The sequence below is a fragment of the Odocoileus virginianus genome, chromosome 10, assembly GCF_023699985.2.
Source record: "Odocoileus virginianus isolate 20LAN1187 ecotype Illinois chromosome 10, Ovbor_1.2, whole genome shotgun sequence".
NCBI classification, from domain to species: domain Eukaryota; kingdom Metazoa; phylum Chordata; class Mammalia; order Artiodactyla; family Cervidae; genus Odocoileus; species Odocoileus virginianus.
Window position 1 is genome coordinate 49,440,636 of NC_069683.1, and position 15,101 is coordinate 49,455,736.

Sequence of the window (15,101 nt, forward strand, 5' to 3'; positions counted from 1 at the left end):
AAAGGGCAGAGATAGACATAAGTACCCCAAAGTAGCTCATCCTGGCCTGATTTGGGGCAGAAATGCTGCCCTTGCCATCCCGCTAGGTAACTGAAGAAGAGCACTTATCTTCCAATCCCATCTGCCCCTTCAATTTATGCTTTTGGTCTTGGCTGTGGCCCAAAGTCTCCCTGATGCTGTCTTCTCTTGATACCTTAATCCATTCATGGGGTTGACAGGCATAAAAGATGGAGCATCTCTCCTCCAACTGTCAGCTGACTGGACCACTGGGGTGGATCCACGCCACACTGGTGTCCAGAAGAAATGTTGTCTAGTGCTGGCACCGAGGAAGGGACTTGTGACTGAATTATTTTACAGCCTCAGTTTTGGGGAGAGTAAACCTCACTCCATGCAGAGAAAGGACTCTACACCCTCCCACAGACTCATAGTATCCAAGACAGTGGTCTTCACAGTGTAGAGAGAAAAGCAGACTCCAGTTTTACCGCTGATAAATCACATTGCCTTGAGCAAGTGACATTCCCGCTTAGAGACTCAGTGACCTCCTCAATCAAATGGGTGGAGAAAAAAAAGAGCTACTCCAAAAGAGCCGTATCAGTGAAGATGGGAGAAAGGAACCCTTGTATGCGGTTGGTGGGAAGGTAAATTGGTGAAACAGTAAGGAGGTTCTTCAATAAACAGAAAATAGAAACACTATATGTAGGGGAATTCCACCCCTAGGTATTTATCTGAGGTTAAGAAAAACACTAATTTGAAAGCGTACATGCACCCCCATGTTCAGTGCAGCATTATTTATGATAACCAAGAAATGGAAACAGCCTAAGTATCCATCAAGAGATGAATGGTTAAAAAATATGTGAAATTATATATATAAAATATGTATATATATTGTAAAGTGAAGTCGCTCAGTCGTGTCCGACTCTTTGAGAACCCATGGACTGTAGCCTACCAGGCTCCTCTGTCCTTGGGATTCTCCAGGCAAGGATACTGGAGTGGGTTGCCATTTCCTTCTCCAGGGGATCTTCCTGACCCAGGGATCGAACCCGGGTCTGCCGCATTGCAGGCAGACGCTTTAACCTCTGAGCCACCAGGAAAGCCCAATATGTATATACACATGCATATATATATGAGGTGTGTATAATGAAATATTACTCAGCAACAAGAAAGAATGAAAAGAATGAAAGTTTGCAATTTGCAGCAACATGGATGGACTTTCAAGTATTATGCTTAATGAAATAAATCAGAAACAAAAAGACAAATACTATATATTATCACTTATAAGTGGAATCTACAAATAAAATAAGCTAGTGATTATAATAAAAAAAAAAAATAAGCACACTCACAGATATAGAGAACAACCCAGTGTTCACCTGTGAGGAGAGGGAAGTGGGGAGGGACAAGATGGGGCTAGGTAAATAAGAGGTACAAACTACTATGTATAAAATAAGTAAGCTACAAGGATATTGTACCGCCTGGGGAATATAGCAGATATTTTATATTAAGTATAAATGAAGCATAACCTTTAAAAATTGTGAATCAAAAAAAAAGTTTGTGAATCACCATGCTGAGCACCCGAAACTTATATATTATAAATCAACTGTATCTCAATAAAGATAAAAATTGAAACTAAAAATTTTAGAAGACCAATGAGATGACGTATAAGAAAAGAGCTTTGGAAACTAACGTCCGTAAAAGCGGAAGTGATCATTCTGCTAAGGCTGACTTTTACGAGCTTTCCTTTTGTATCTGTCATCTTCCCCAGCTTAGCCTGTCTGTGACTTTCACACGCCTCTTCCATGTTCTAGCTGCGGAATCATGATGACTCACCCAAGTAAGGTACACCAGAGGGTGACCTGCTCTACAAGATGACTGCTTGCTGGGCCAAGGCCATCCTGCACTCAGGCCGCTCTTTGGACTCTCATGTGTGGAAATAGTGTGAGTATGAGTCAAAAGGAGTTTTCAGTTTTTTATATTAGTCATAGAACCAATTAGTATCTCAGTGGTTTTTATGAAACATTTCTTGTATTGTAGTCTATTTTGAGAAATTTTGGGGGGCTGGTTTGTGTGTGTGTCTTACAGTTCATCTTCGTAGACTGTAAAAAGCAACAAATTTTAAAGATACCATACTTCTGCAACAAGCATTTATTTATCTTTCAGGGCCCCACAGACTGCACGGTTAAATCCACTGAGCAGTTTCCTTAAGTATCATACTTTTCGGGTCTTTCAAGTTTAGTGACAAAGAGGAAGCACAAGAAAAATTTCAAGTTTTTTTTTCTTTAATATTTATTTATTTAGCTGTGCTATGTCTTGGTTGCGGCACGTGGAATCCTTAGTTTTGGCGTGAAGGATCTAGTTTCCTGACCAGGGCTCAAACCTGGGCCCCCTGCATTGACAGCACATAGTCTTAGCCACTCAACCACCAGGAAAGTCTCTTTTTATTGTTTATATATTTTATTTATTTGACTATGTCTGTTCTTCATAGCACCAAGGCATGTGGGATTTTAGTTTCCTGACCAGTTATTGAACCCACATCTCCTGCATTGGAAGGCAGATTCTTAACCAGTGGTCCCAAGAAAATTTTCAAGTTTTTCTTTTGTAAATGCTAATGTACTGCATTTGATATATATTAAAAATGAAAAATGTGGAATACAGTTTTTATTTTGTAAATGCTAATGTATTAAACCTCTTGTACGTTGAAAAAGGAAAAAAATGCAGAAGGCAGCATCTGACCTCATGATCTGGAAGCCATGCAGAACCCAGAATAGCCCAATGGTCATCTAGCTTTGGATAGCAATTCACTTAAAATGCACTTTTCCATAAAGTCCTTGCCATTAAAAGTGTTACAACTTTAAATATCAGTAGCCTCAGGTTTTATTTATTTTTTTTTTTTCATTTATTTTTTTTTAGTTGGAGGCTAATTACTTTACATCATTGCAGTGGTTTTTGTCATACATTGAAATGAATTAGCCATGGATTTACATGTATTCCCCCATCCCGGTCCCCCCTCCCACCTCCCTCTCCACCCGATTCCTCTGGGTCTTCCCAGTGCAGCAGGCCCGAGCACTTGTCTCGTGCACCCAACCTGGGCTGGTGATCTGTTTCACCCTAGATAATATACATGTTTCGATGCTGTTCTCTTGAAACATCCCACCCTCGCCTTCTCCCAGAGTCCACAAGTCTGTTCTATACATCTGAGTCTCTTTTTCTGTTTTGCATATAGGGTTATCGTTACCATCTTTCTAAATTCCATATATATGTGTTAGTATACTGTAATGGTCTTTATCTTTCTGGCTTACTTCTCTCTGTATAATGGGCTCCAGTTTCCTCCATCTCATGAGAACTGATTCAAATGAATTCTTTTTAATGGCTGAGTAATATTCCATGGTGTATATGTACCACAGCTTCCTTATCCATTCGTCTGCTGATGGGCATCTAGGTTGCTTCCAAGTCCTGGCTATTATAAACAGTGCTGCGATGAACATTGGGGTGCACGTGTCTCTGTCAGATCTGGTTTCCTCGGTGTGTATGCCCAAAATAACCTCAGGTTTTATATGTCATATAAACTATTTGAAATCAGCACTGACCTCAAGGAATCATGAAACCTCAGAATAAGAAACCAGAGAGGTTATCTTTCTAATTCAACCCTTACGGAATTACTCTATATGGTTATGCCTCTCTTCATGACACAAACAAAATTATAACTTCTCTGAAGGTGGAAAATGCTTCTGGTCCATCTTTGTGTCTCCCATCACAGTAAGTTGAACATAAGCAATACTAAAAAGTTGTTTTTTGAATGAGTGAATAAGTTAATAGAGAATAAATGAATAAGGAAATGAACTTTACTTGTATAGCTAATGTGCCTTTCAGTTCAACTAGTACATGAGCTGCCTTACTGGTTGACCATGACTTGAAATCAATTTACTCACTCAGTAAATGTTTATTCACTCAATCATAAATCATAAATATTTACTGAGTACCTACTGTATGCCAAACACAGTGGTAGGCACTCAGAATACATCAGTGGATAACACAGAAAAAAAAGCCTACTCTCATGAAGCAATTTTCTAATGAAAGATAAACAAATGGCTGATCCAATTGATTGACTTTTAACAGAATAAGATAGACTGAATATCTCACTACTGATTTAGTTTTCACAACATTTGGGTACAATATCGTAAAATTAATTTGTTGATACCTACTGTTTCTAGACACTCTTCTGGGCATTTTGGGAAAGGATTGATAGCATACATAAAGAAATTAAAATTTAGGCAAGGTGAATAAATAATACAGGTACCACAAACTTTAGTTCATTTGTTCTAAAACACTACTTACAGATTCTTCCTACCACACCAATGATCTGGGCTATTAAATGTTTATATTCCCCAAGGACTTTATGGAGTTCATACATCACAGTGTGTGCTATGCAGATTTGCATTCGTCTGTCATTTATTTTAGAGGATGGTAGAACTGACAATAACTCTTATCTGTGTGTCTGGCCATAGCCGACAAGATCTCCCTGGGACCAACTGTCCTTTCCACAGTGTGCACACAGTAAGATTATTCTTTGGTTGGAAAAGAAAGCACTGTTTGCAAGGTCAGTGATTGCTTACTCCTCAACTGGGACCCAGGTTGGAGGAGTCTCTGCTCCGGAACAGTGGTGCCTCCCCCTGCCTCCTCCCTTCCTTAGCATGGAACCTTCCATGGCCAAATGGTGGCTCATCTGATGTGACCCCTGCTCAGCTGCCAGTGGTTCTGCTTCCGGATTGGAGTCAAAATTGGAGTTGGGTCTTCGGTGTCAATTGAACTGTCCACTAACCCCTTTATCTGTGAACTTGTCTGGGGGTCTTCTAACACCATCCTTACCCCATAGAGATACTCATATGGTAGACAACGAAGGTGCTTCTCTTTATTCCCAAAACAATAGCTTACTTTAATATTTAAAAATCACCTACAAATCAAGTTGATTTGTGTTTTACAAGGTAAGGAGACACATTTTTATGGTTTATTTGATGCTTTGAAATTATATAGGTATACATTTGCAGAATTAATGCAACATGAATATAATGCATAACAATAATTGATTAATTTATGTCATATATATTATATACAAGTGTTTATCATGGAATATCTATCTTCTTTTACATAAGGAAGCATTTATTTCATCTGTTAGCATTTATTTCATCTTATCTCTCTCTCAAGGATAAGATCTCATAGCACATCCCATGGCTTAGATTCAGACTTTTATTCCTAATAGCACTATATTAATGCACACAGTGGGTACTCATTGCATATTTATTGAACAATGAATAAATTTTTAGAACTATCAGTTCAGTTCAGTCTCTCAGTTGTGTCCGACTCTTTGCGACCCCATGAACTGCAGCACACCAGGCTTCCCTGTCCATCACCAACTCCCGGAGCCTACTTAAACTCATGTCCACTGAGTCGATGATGCCGTCCAATCATCTCATCCTCTGTCGTCCCCTTCTCCTCCCACCTTCAATCTTTCCTAGCATCAGGGTCTGTTCAAACGAGTCAGTTCTTAGCATCAGGTAGACAAAGTACTGGAGTTTTAAAACTATAAATTATTATAAATACTATTTTTAAAAAACTGAGGATCAGAGAGGTATCTAAAAGTCTAATCTAAATCCTATTTATAAACAAAAATAATAACATGAAACTAAAGGCCTTAACTTAATCCTTAAATATTTATGACACCTGCTCTAATAAAGTAAGGGCTTCCCTGGTAGCTCAGTCAGTAAAGAAACTGCCTGCAATGCAGGAGATGCAGGAGACCCCAATCTGATTCCTGGGTCAGAAATGTCCCCTAGAGAAGGTAATGGCAACCCACTCCAGTATTCTTGCCTGGAAAATCCCATGGACAGAGGAGCCTGGTGGGCTACACCCCATGGGGTTGCAAAGAGTTGGTTACAACTTAGCAACTAGAATCACCCCTGATTACAGCCCTCGAGTTGGTCTACCCCTTTTCTGACATCCATACTGCTTAGGGCCTCACATGTTTGCTGCTGTTGCTAAGTCGCTTTAGTCTTGTCCGACTCTTTGCGACACTATGGACTGTAACCTGCCAGGTTCCTCTGTCTATGGGGATTCTCCAGGCAAGAATACTAGAGTGGGTTGCCATTCCCTTCTCCAGGGGATCTTCCCTACCCAGTGATCAAACCTGTGTCCCTTACATCTCCTGATTGGCAGGCAGATTCTCTACCACTATAGCTAGCTGGGAAGCCCTATTACATGTTTATTATGACACTAATAAAATAGTCAAGCCTAGTTTTTCTATCTTCTCATGACTGAGGCTAAAAGGATAAGGAAACTGAAATTACAAGGATAAACTCATTTATTCAAGGTCACACAGCCAGTAAGAAGTAGAGGAGACAGGACTGTAGCCCAGGGGGACGTCTACTTACCATGTCATGTCTTCTGAAAAGAAGGCACTCACTAAATACTTGCTGAATCAACAAAGTATTTATTGAGGATCTATTTTGTACTCAGCAACATACAAGGAGATATGGAGCAGTAGAAATGTAAAACACAGTCACTGCTTTCATGGAGCTTAGCACCTAGCTGGAGAGTCTTGTTATCCATGAGCAAGTATTTAAATAATCATGAGAAGGGCCAAAATAAACAGCTAAGACCCTAAGCAGCATGGAGTTCAGAAAAGGGTAGACCAGCCCAGGCGCAGTAATCAGGGACGATTCCAGTTGAGTTCTAGAAGGAGTCAGGAGCACTGATTCTGACACTGGCAGTGGTTCTGCCTTCAGGACCGCTGACTTTCACGATGCTCGGAGAAGGACTGGGCTTCCCCAGAGGTTCAGCAGTAAAGAATCTGCCTGCAGTGCAGACGCTGCAGGAGATGTGGTTTTGATCCCTGGTTGGGGAAGATCCCCTGGAGGAGGCCACTCCAGTATTCTTGCCTGGAGAACCCCATGGACAGAGGAGCCTGGAGTGCTTCAGTCCATAGGGTCGCACAGAGTCAGACACGACTGAAGCGACTGAGCCCGCATGCATGGAGAAGGACTATCTTTGGCGCTGAAGTTCTTCATTTCCCTTTCATCCCTGCTTGGCAAAGACAAGCGGAGCAGCCGCCCAAGGAGCAGGGGGAAAGCCATGCTCTCCTGAGCAACCCCATTTTAGGCACAAAAGCCCTTCTTCCTGGGGCCGCAGCGGGGGACTGCCTCTATTAACTGGGGCCCCAGGCCCTTAGGGCACCACTGCCAGGAGGAGTCCAGGGAGAAAGGTTTAAGGGGCAGACTCCCTTATCCCCAGAAAGTTGCCCGGACGATTTAATTAGTGTCCCCAGCTTATTCCATCTGCCACTGTTTCTCCCCAAGGGACACAGCCGGGCCTCCCTAGGCTGACTGTTATCTTTCAAGAGCTCAGAGCGGAGTGCTTTTTCAGTAACCTCATCAAAGGATAAGCTAGGATTCAGATAAGCTTTTCAAGGAGGAAGTCAGGGTTATAATTTTCAGAGACTTCTGAATGTCACCTCCAATTTTCGACTCTTCAGTTCAAATGCCAGTTTGGGGGAGCCGGGGAGCCTCAGATATTGAAATGGCAACCTCTGACCTCAGCCCTTCTACATTCCTGGTCATCTTAGAGCCTGGCGGATCCAAGAGTTGAAAGTGCTAGAGATGTCTGACTTTATAATAATTCTGCTTCTCAGAAGTGCAAATTACACAGGAATTGGTGCTAAACTCTCCATTAACTACAGAGTCCAAGGAACCTTTAGTTTCCCAAATTACCTGTCAGTTTCTCTGCGACGCCATATAATTCTGTCGTTTAAGGGGGGGGGGGGGGGATGGTTGTAATTTGAAATTTCAGTGAAATTTCTAATTGAATCTGCATTTAACTTTGAAGACTTGATGTTCCTCCATTTCAGCAATGGGTTGAGTCACATTGGAAATTTCAGTTTCACCGTCCCCTGAATTCCACAGCTCCTTTTTTCCTCTCTCAACTGGGAGCATTCATTATGATAGCACCAGCTGTTCATACAATCTTCATCCTGAAACAAGACCTTCAGAGATTCAATCCACCCACCGCTGCCCCAGTAATGGGGGGACAGGGGAGTAAGAAGGGAGAACTAAGCTCAAATTTAAAAATTATTTATTCCCTTTAAAAAATTGTAAGTGATAGTACATCACAATTATTCTTGGTGATAAGTTCAAGTGACTGACAGTCTTAATAGTGATAGAGTTATAGGATGTTTTGGTTTTGTGGTTTTTCAAGCTTTCTCCCTGAGGAAACTCTGGAGTGTACACAGAGATGGAGCAGGGAAGGAAGAGTGTCTTATTTTCTTCCCTCATTTGAACCAGAAGATTCTATTTTTCAATCGAGGTATAGTTGATTAAAAATATCATGTTATTTTCAGATGTACAGCATAGTGATTCAGTATTTTTTCAGATTGTACCCCATTAAAAGTTATTACAAGATAATGGCTATGATTCCTTGTGCTATATAGTATTTCTTTGTTGCTTATCTATTTTATACTTTCAGTTTACATCTGTTAATTTCCTACTTCTGGTTTGTCACTCCCCTCTTCCCTCTTCCCTTTAATAACCACAATTTTGTTTCCTGTATCTCTCTACTTCTGTTCTGCATATACTTTCATTTGCATTATTTTTCAGATGCCACATATAAGTGATATCTTACAGTATTTGTCTTTCTCTTTCTGATTTATTTCACCATGCATAATATTCTCTAGGTTCATTCATATTGCTGCAAATAGCATTCTTTTTTATGGCTAAGTCATATTCCATAGTATATACCATATCTTCATCTAATCTAATCACATTTAATCGCATCTAATCTATCTCATCACATCTATTGATGAGCACTTGGTTTGCTTGGCTACCATAAATAGTGCTGCTATAAACATTGGGGTGCATGTGTCTTTTGGAATTAGTGTTTTGATTTTCTCCAGATATATATCCATGAGTAGAATTGCTGGGTCACATGGAACTCAGTACAATTAATTAATACAATTAAAAGTGAAGTTTTTCTGGTTGAAATTGTCTGTTTGATTTTTGCTCAAGCGTTCACTTAAAGCAGGAGTTCCCCAGCTTGGAAAGGTGGACAGAGTTTGAAGTCTATTGAACATACATTATATTATAACTTGGGAAACTGAGACCAGAGAGAGAACTTTAAGTCTCTGCCAATGCTATCTGCTCATTTAGCCCACAAATATCTGGGGGGAGCCACTTGTGCTAGGCGTGTTCTAGGTACGGGAGTATAGCAGTGAACTAAACCAAGTCTTTATCCTCAGAGAGCTTCCATTTTAAGGGGAGGTGACAGACAATGAACCAGATATCAATATACACTCTGTCCTGTTTGTGTGTGCTCAGTTGTTAAGTTCTGCCCAATTCTTTGTGACCTCATGGACTATAGCCCACAAGTCTCCTCTGTCCATGGGACTCTCCAGGCAAGAATAATGGAGTGGGTTGCCATTTCCTCCTCCAGGGAATCTTCCCAACCCAGGGATCAAATCTGCATCTCCTCTGTCTCCTGCATTGGCAGGCAGATTCTTTACCACTGAGCCACCTGGGAAGCCCAAATATACACTCTGTCAGGTAGTGCTGACTGTTACAAAAAATTAAAATATAATAAGAAGAGGAAAAATATGTGGGGCAAAAAATAAAAATTAAAAGTAAATAAATATGTGCTTCAGATGGGATGTGCTTTTACATGGGATGATCAGAGAAGAACTTTGTGTAAGGTAGCATAAAAAGACCTGAAGGAAGTGAGGAAGTGGGTGATGCAGATAACTAGAAAAGGAGCATTCCAGCAGAGAAACACTGGCAGAAAAGGCTCCTGCCTGGAATATTCTAGGAACAACCAGAGCTGTGGCTGAAGAGTAGTGAGCAAGGGGGAGGCCTTGGAAAGGGCTCTCAGACATCAGAGGGGCCTGATCATTTGGGATGCTGTAGACCCTTGCTGGGAAAGATTGAAGACAAAAGGAGAAGACGGCAGCAGAGGATGAGATGGTTAAATAGCATCTCTGACTCAACGGACATGAATTTGAGCAAACTCCAGGAGATAGTGGAGGATAGGGAAGCCTGGTGTGCTGCAGTCCATGGGGTGGCAAAGAGTCCGACATGACTGAGTGACTGAACAACAACCAATAGACCACAGCAAGCCATTTGGACCTTATTCTGAGCGAGCTGGGAGCCTTTGGAGGATTTTAAGCAAAGAAGTGACATGATCTGACTCAGTTTTGCTGAGGGATCACTTTGGCTGCTAATTGAAGAATTGACTATAGTTGGGCAGGGATGGAAATAGGGTCCAAGTGAAGAGGTTTTTTTCAGTAACCCGGGCAAAAGATCATGGCGGCTTGGACGGGGTGATAGCAGTTAAGTCATTAGGCCCTGGATATCTTCTAAAGATTGAACCAAAATGATTTGCTGTTGACTTGAATTTGGGGTGGGAAAACAAAAGACAAGTCAGAGATTATGCCAAAACTTTATGGCCTGGGCAATTGGAAGGCTGGAAGCATCATTTTCTGAAATAAGGAAGACTAAGGGAGGAGCTGACTTAAGTAGCAAAATAAGGGTTTTGCTTTGGATGTGCTGTGCTGTGCTAAGTCGCTTCAGTCATGTCCAGCTCTTTGCAACCCAGGGACTGTAGCCTATCAGGCTTCTCTGTCCATGGGATTCTCCAGGCAAGAATATTGGAATGGGTTACCATGCCCTCCTCCAGGGGATCTTCCCAACCCAGGGATCAAACCTGTGACTCTTACATCTCCTGCATTGGCAGGCAGTTTCTTTACCACTAGCACCACTTAGGATGCCCTTGCTTTGGATGTTCGAAAGTTAATATGCCATGAGACAGCTACCAGCCTTCAAATAACAAAAAAATTAAATGAGTACCAATAAGTTATATAAATATATATATACCTTTCCATCTTTCAGGAGAAACACAAAAAGTAAAATAGAGTCAATTTGCAGGTAACTTGTCTGCAAGTAGTAGCTCATCCACAAGCTGATTTGAATTCGGCATACTAATTTTCTTTTTATTGAGTAACATATGCAGAGGAATGCAAGCTCATTTTAGCAACATTCTATGAAGAAAAGAGGTCTGCTGAAACTTGACCATCACAAAGTCTGTCTAAAGCATATTAGCATACAGGAAGCTTGCTTATCAAAGTTACACACAGCACTCAGCTGGGAGGGATAGCTAATACCTCTGATGACAAAATCTAGATTCAAAAGGCAGACTAACAGGGAAGGATAGAATACACAAGATGAAATTTATCAGAATGACACTTAAGATCCCACCCTTAGATCCAAAACTATTTGTGCAATGGGAGAAGCCTTGGTCAGTCAGTTCAGTCACTCAGTTGTGTCTGACTCTCTGCGACCCCATATACTGCAGCACGCCAGGCCTCCCTGTTCATCACCAACTTCCAGAGTTTACTCAAACTCATCTCCATTGAGTCGATGAAGCCATCCAACCATCTTATCTTCTGTCATCCCCTTCTCCTCCTGCCCTCAATCTTTCCCAGCATCAGGGTCTTTGCAAATGAGTCAGCTCGTCACATCAGGTGGCCAAAGTATTGGAGTTTCAGCTTCAATATCAGTCCTTCCAATGAACACCCAGGACTGATCTCCCTTAGGATGGACTGGTTGGATCTCCCTGCAGTCCAAGGGACTCTTAAGAGTCTTCTCCAACACCACAGTTCAAAAGCATCAATTCTTCGGCGCTCAACTTTCTTTATAGTCCAACTCTCACATCCATACATGACTACTGGGAAAACCATAGCCTTGACTAGATGGACCTTTGTTGACAAAGTAATGGTTCTGCTTTTTAATATGCTGTCTAGGTTGCTCATAAACTTCTTTACAAGGGGTAAGCGTCTTTTAATTTCATGGCTGCAATCACCATCTGTGCTGATTTTGGAGCCCAGAAAAATAAAGTCTGACACTGTTTCCACTGTTTCGCCATCTATTTCCCATGAAGTGACAAGACCAGATGCCATGATCTTAGTTTTCTGAATGTTGAGCTTTAAGCCAACTTTTTCACTCTCCTCTTTCACTTTCATCAAGAGGCTCTTTAGTTCTTCTTCACTTTCTGCCATAAGGGTGATGTCATCTGCATATCTGAGGTTATTGATATTTCTCCCGGCAATCTTGATTCCAGCTTGTGCTTCTTCCAGCCCAGCGTTTCTCGTGATGTACTATGCATATAAGTTAAGTAAGCAGGGTGACAATATACAGCCTTGACATACTCCTTTTCCTATTTGGAACCAGTCTGTTGTTCCATGTCCAGTTCTAACTGTTGCTTCCTTTCCTGCATACAGGTTTCTCAAGAGGCAGGTCAGGTGGCCTGGTATTCCCATCTCTTTCAGAATTTTCCACTGTTTATTGTGATCCACACAAAGGCTTTGGCATAGTCAATAAAGCAGAAATAGATGTTTTTCTGGAACTCTTGCTTTTCTGATGATCTAGCAGATGTTAGCAATTTGATCTCTGGTTCCTCTTCCTTTTCTAAAACCAGCTTGAACATCTGGAAGTTCATGGTTCACGTATTGCTGAAGCCTGGCTTGGAGAATTTTGAGCATTACTTTACTAGCGTGTGAGATGAGTGCAATTGTGCAGTAGTTTGAGCATTCTTTAGGATTACCCTTCTTTGAGGTTGGAATGAAAACTGACCTTTTCCAGTCCTGTGTCCACTGTTGAGTTTTCCAAATTTGCTGACATATTGAGTGCAGCACTTTCACAGCATCATCTTTCAGGATTTGAAATAGCTCAACTGGAATTCCATCACCTCCACTAGCTTTGTTTGTAGTGATGCTTCCTAAGGCCCACTTGACTTCCCATTCCAGGATGTCTGGCTCTAGGTGAGTAATCACACCATCATGGTCATCTGGGTTATGAAGATCTGTTTTGTACAGTTCTTCTGTGTATTCTTGCCACCTCTTCTTAATATCTTCTGCTTCTGTTAGGTCCATACCATTTCTGTCCTTTGTTAAGCCCATCTTTGCATCAAATGTTCCCTTGGTATCTCTAATTTTTTTTTAAGAGATCTCTAGTCTTTCCCATTCTATTATTTTTCTCTATTTCTTTGCATTGATTGCTGAGGAAGACTTTCTTATCTTTTCTTGCTATTCTTTGGATCTCTGCATTCAAATGGGTATATCTTTCCTTTTCTCCTTTGTTTTTTGCTTCTCTTCTTTTCACAGCTAATTGTAAGGCCTCCTCAGACAACCAATTTGCTTATTTGCATTTCTTTTTCTTGGGGATGGTCTTGATCCCTGTCACCTGTACAATGTCATGAACCTTCATTCATAGTTCTTCAGGCACTCTGTCTATCAGATCTAGTCCCTCAAATCTATTTCTCACTTCCACTGTATAATCATAAGGCATTTGATTTAGGTCATACCTGAATGATCTAGTGGTTTTTCCCACTTTCTTCAATTTACGTCTGAATTTGGCAATAAGGAGTTCATGATCTGAGCCACAGTCAGCTCCCTGTCTTGTTCTAGCTGACTGTATAGAGCTTCTCCATCTTTGGCTGCAAAGAATATAATCGAACTGATTTTGGTGTTGGCCATCTGGTGATGTCCATGTGTAGAGTCTTCTCTTATGTTGTTGGAAGAGGGTGTTTGTTATGACCAGTGCATTCTCTTGGCAAAACTCTATTAGCCTTTGCACTGCTTCATTCTGTACTCCAAGGCCAAATCTGCCTGTTACTCCAGGTGCTTCTTGGCTTCCTACTTTTGCATTCTAGTCTACTATAATGAGAAGCCTTAGTTTTCCAGAAATTCATATAAAACAAAGTAATGGGGGATTAGTTGATGGTAAGCTCATTATGTAATAGTATGGTACATGACTTTCAACAAAACCAAAGTAACATTAATAGAAATGTAGTATCCTGAGTAATGAAGTTGATAATCTCAGCCTACTGTGCACTGAACTGTCCACACACATAGGGCTAATTGTGCTCCGTTCCAATGCCATGGGCTTCCCTGGTGGCTCAGATGGTAAAGAATATGCCTGCATTGTAAGAAACCTGGGTTTGACCCCTGAGTAGGAAAGATCCCATGGAGGTGGGAATGACTACCCACTCCAGTATTCTTGCCTGGAGAATCCCATGGACAGAGGAGACCACTGCAGTCCATGTGGTTGCCAAAGAGTTGGACACAACTGAACAACTAAACACACACATCCAATGCCTTCACTGAAATAATAGCAAGAAGCAACAGAATAATGGTCAGAATATAATGGGCTGGAAACTCTCATGGCTTTCAGAATCTATCTATAGTGATTGCTTTGGGGAGATGAGCACTGAGAGAACTGACTTTATATCTCTCAATTTGGTGATCTGCTCTTAGTTATTCCTCACTTTTGATTACTTCAAGCCGAGGGTGTGGGCTGATGCTTGTCCTCAGACTGAAGAGTAGGTCTACCTTTTACCCATTCTAAATACCACATAGCTTACTTGTCTTAATCAAAATACATTGGATCCCATGGACATTTAAACAGTTCTTTTGTAAAAGGTTTAAGTGGTTGTCCCCAAAGAAGAAAAGGAAAAAGTAGAGAGGAAAAGGAAAATAGAGCATGGTTTAAGCTTACTCATCTCTAATACCACATAAAAGGATAGGGACCTAGGCCTTCAGAAGGCATCCCACATAAGTGCTCTAACTCTCCTACATACACCTCTTTGCTCATCTTCTTTCTCATAGTCCTTGCCCTCTAATTCCTCCCTGAACTGGTATTTCTGTCCCATATGCCTATTCTGGAGACTAGATTAAAAAAGGGCCTGTCTACAGTTCATTGACTTTTACATTCTGCAGCTTTAGACATTCTCCTCTGCTCAGGATCTTACTGGCTCCACAATGGGGGAGAAAGATAAACCCTATGCTGCAAATATGGTGGAAGAAGGCTTGGAGAAGATCCTCAAATTAAGTTTGTCACAGTGACAGTTCCCTTCCAAAGACGACCCATCAACCCTCAAAAGCATATGGCTCTTATTGACATAAATTTAGCCTTATTTGTTGCAGAGATAGCTGGCTTCTGACCTGGAGATTTAATACTGGCAAACAGTTTTGCCAGTTAGGAGCTATAATTTCTTAGCCCCACTTGAAGCTAGGAAGG

The 15,101-nt window shown here is 41.2% G+C and overlaps 1 long non-coding RNA gene across 1 annotated transcript in view; it reads left to right on the forward strand.

The window, feature by feature from the left end:
- The first annotated feature begins 1,725 nt into the window (after positions 1 to 1,725).
- LOC139037027 (uncharacterized) overlaps positions 1,726 to 15,101 on the forward strand; it is a 38,265-nt gene continuing 24,889 nt past the window's right edge. Inside the window, exon 1 of the long non-coding RNA XR_011489808.1 lies at positions 1,726 to 1,932. This is a non-coding gene — a long non-coding RNA (uncharacterized lncRNA). The remainder of the gene's footprint in view (positions 1,933 to 15,101) is intronic.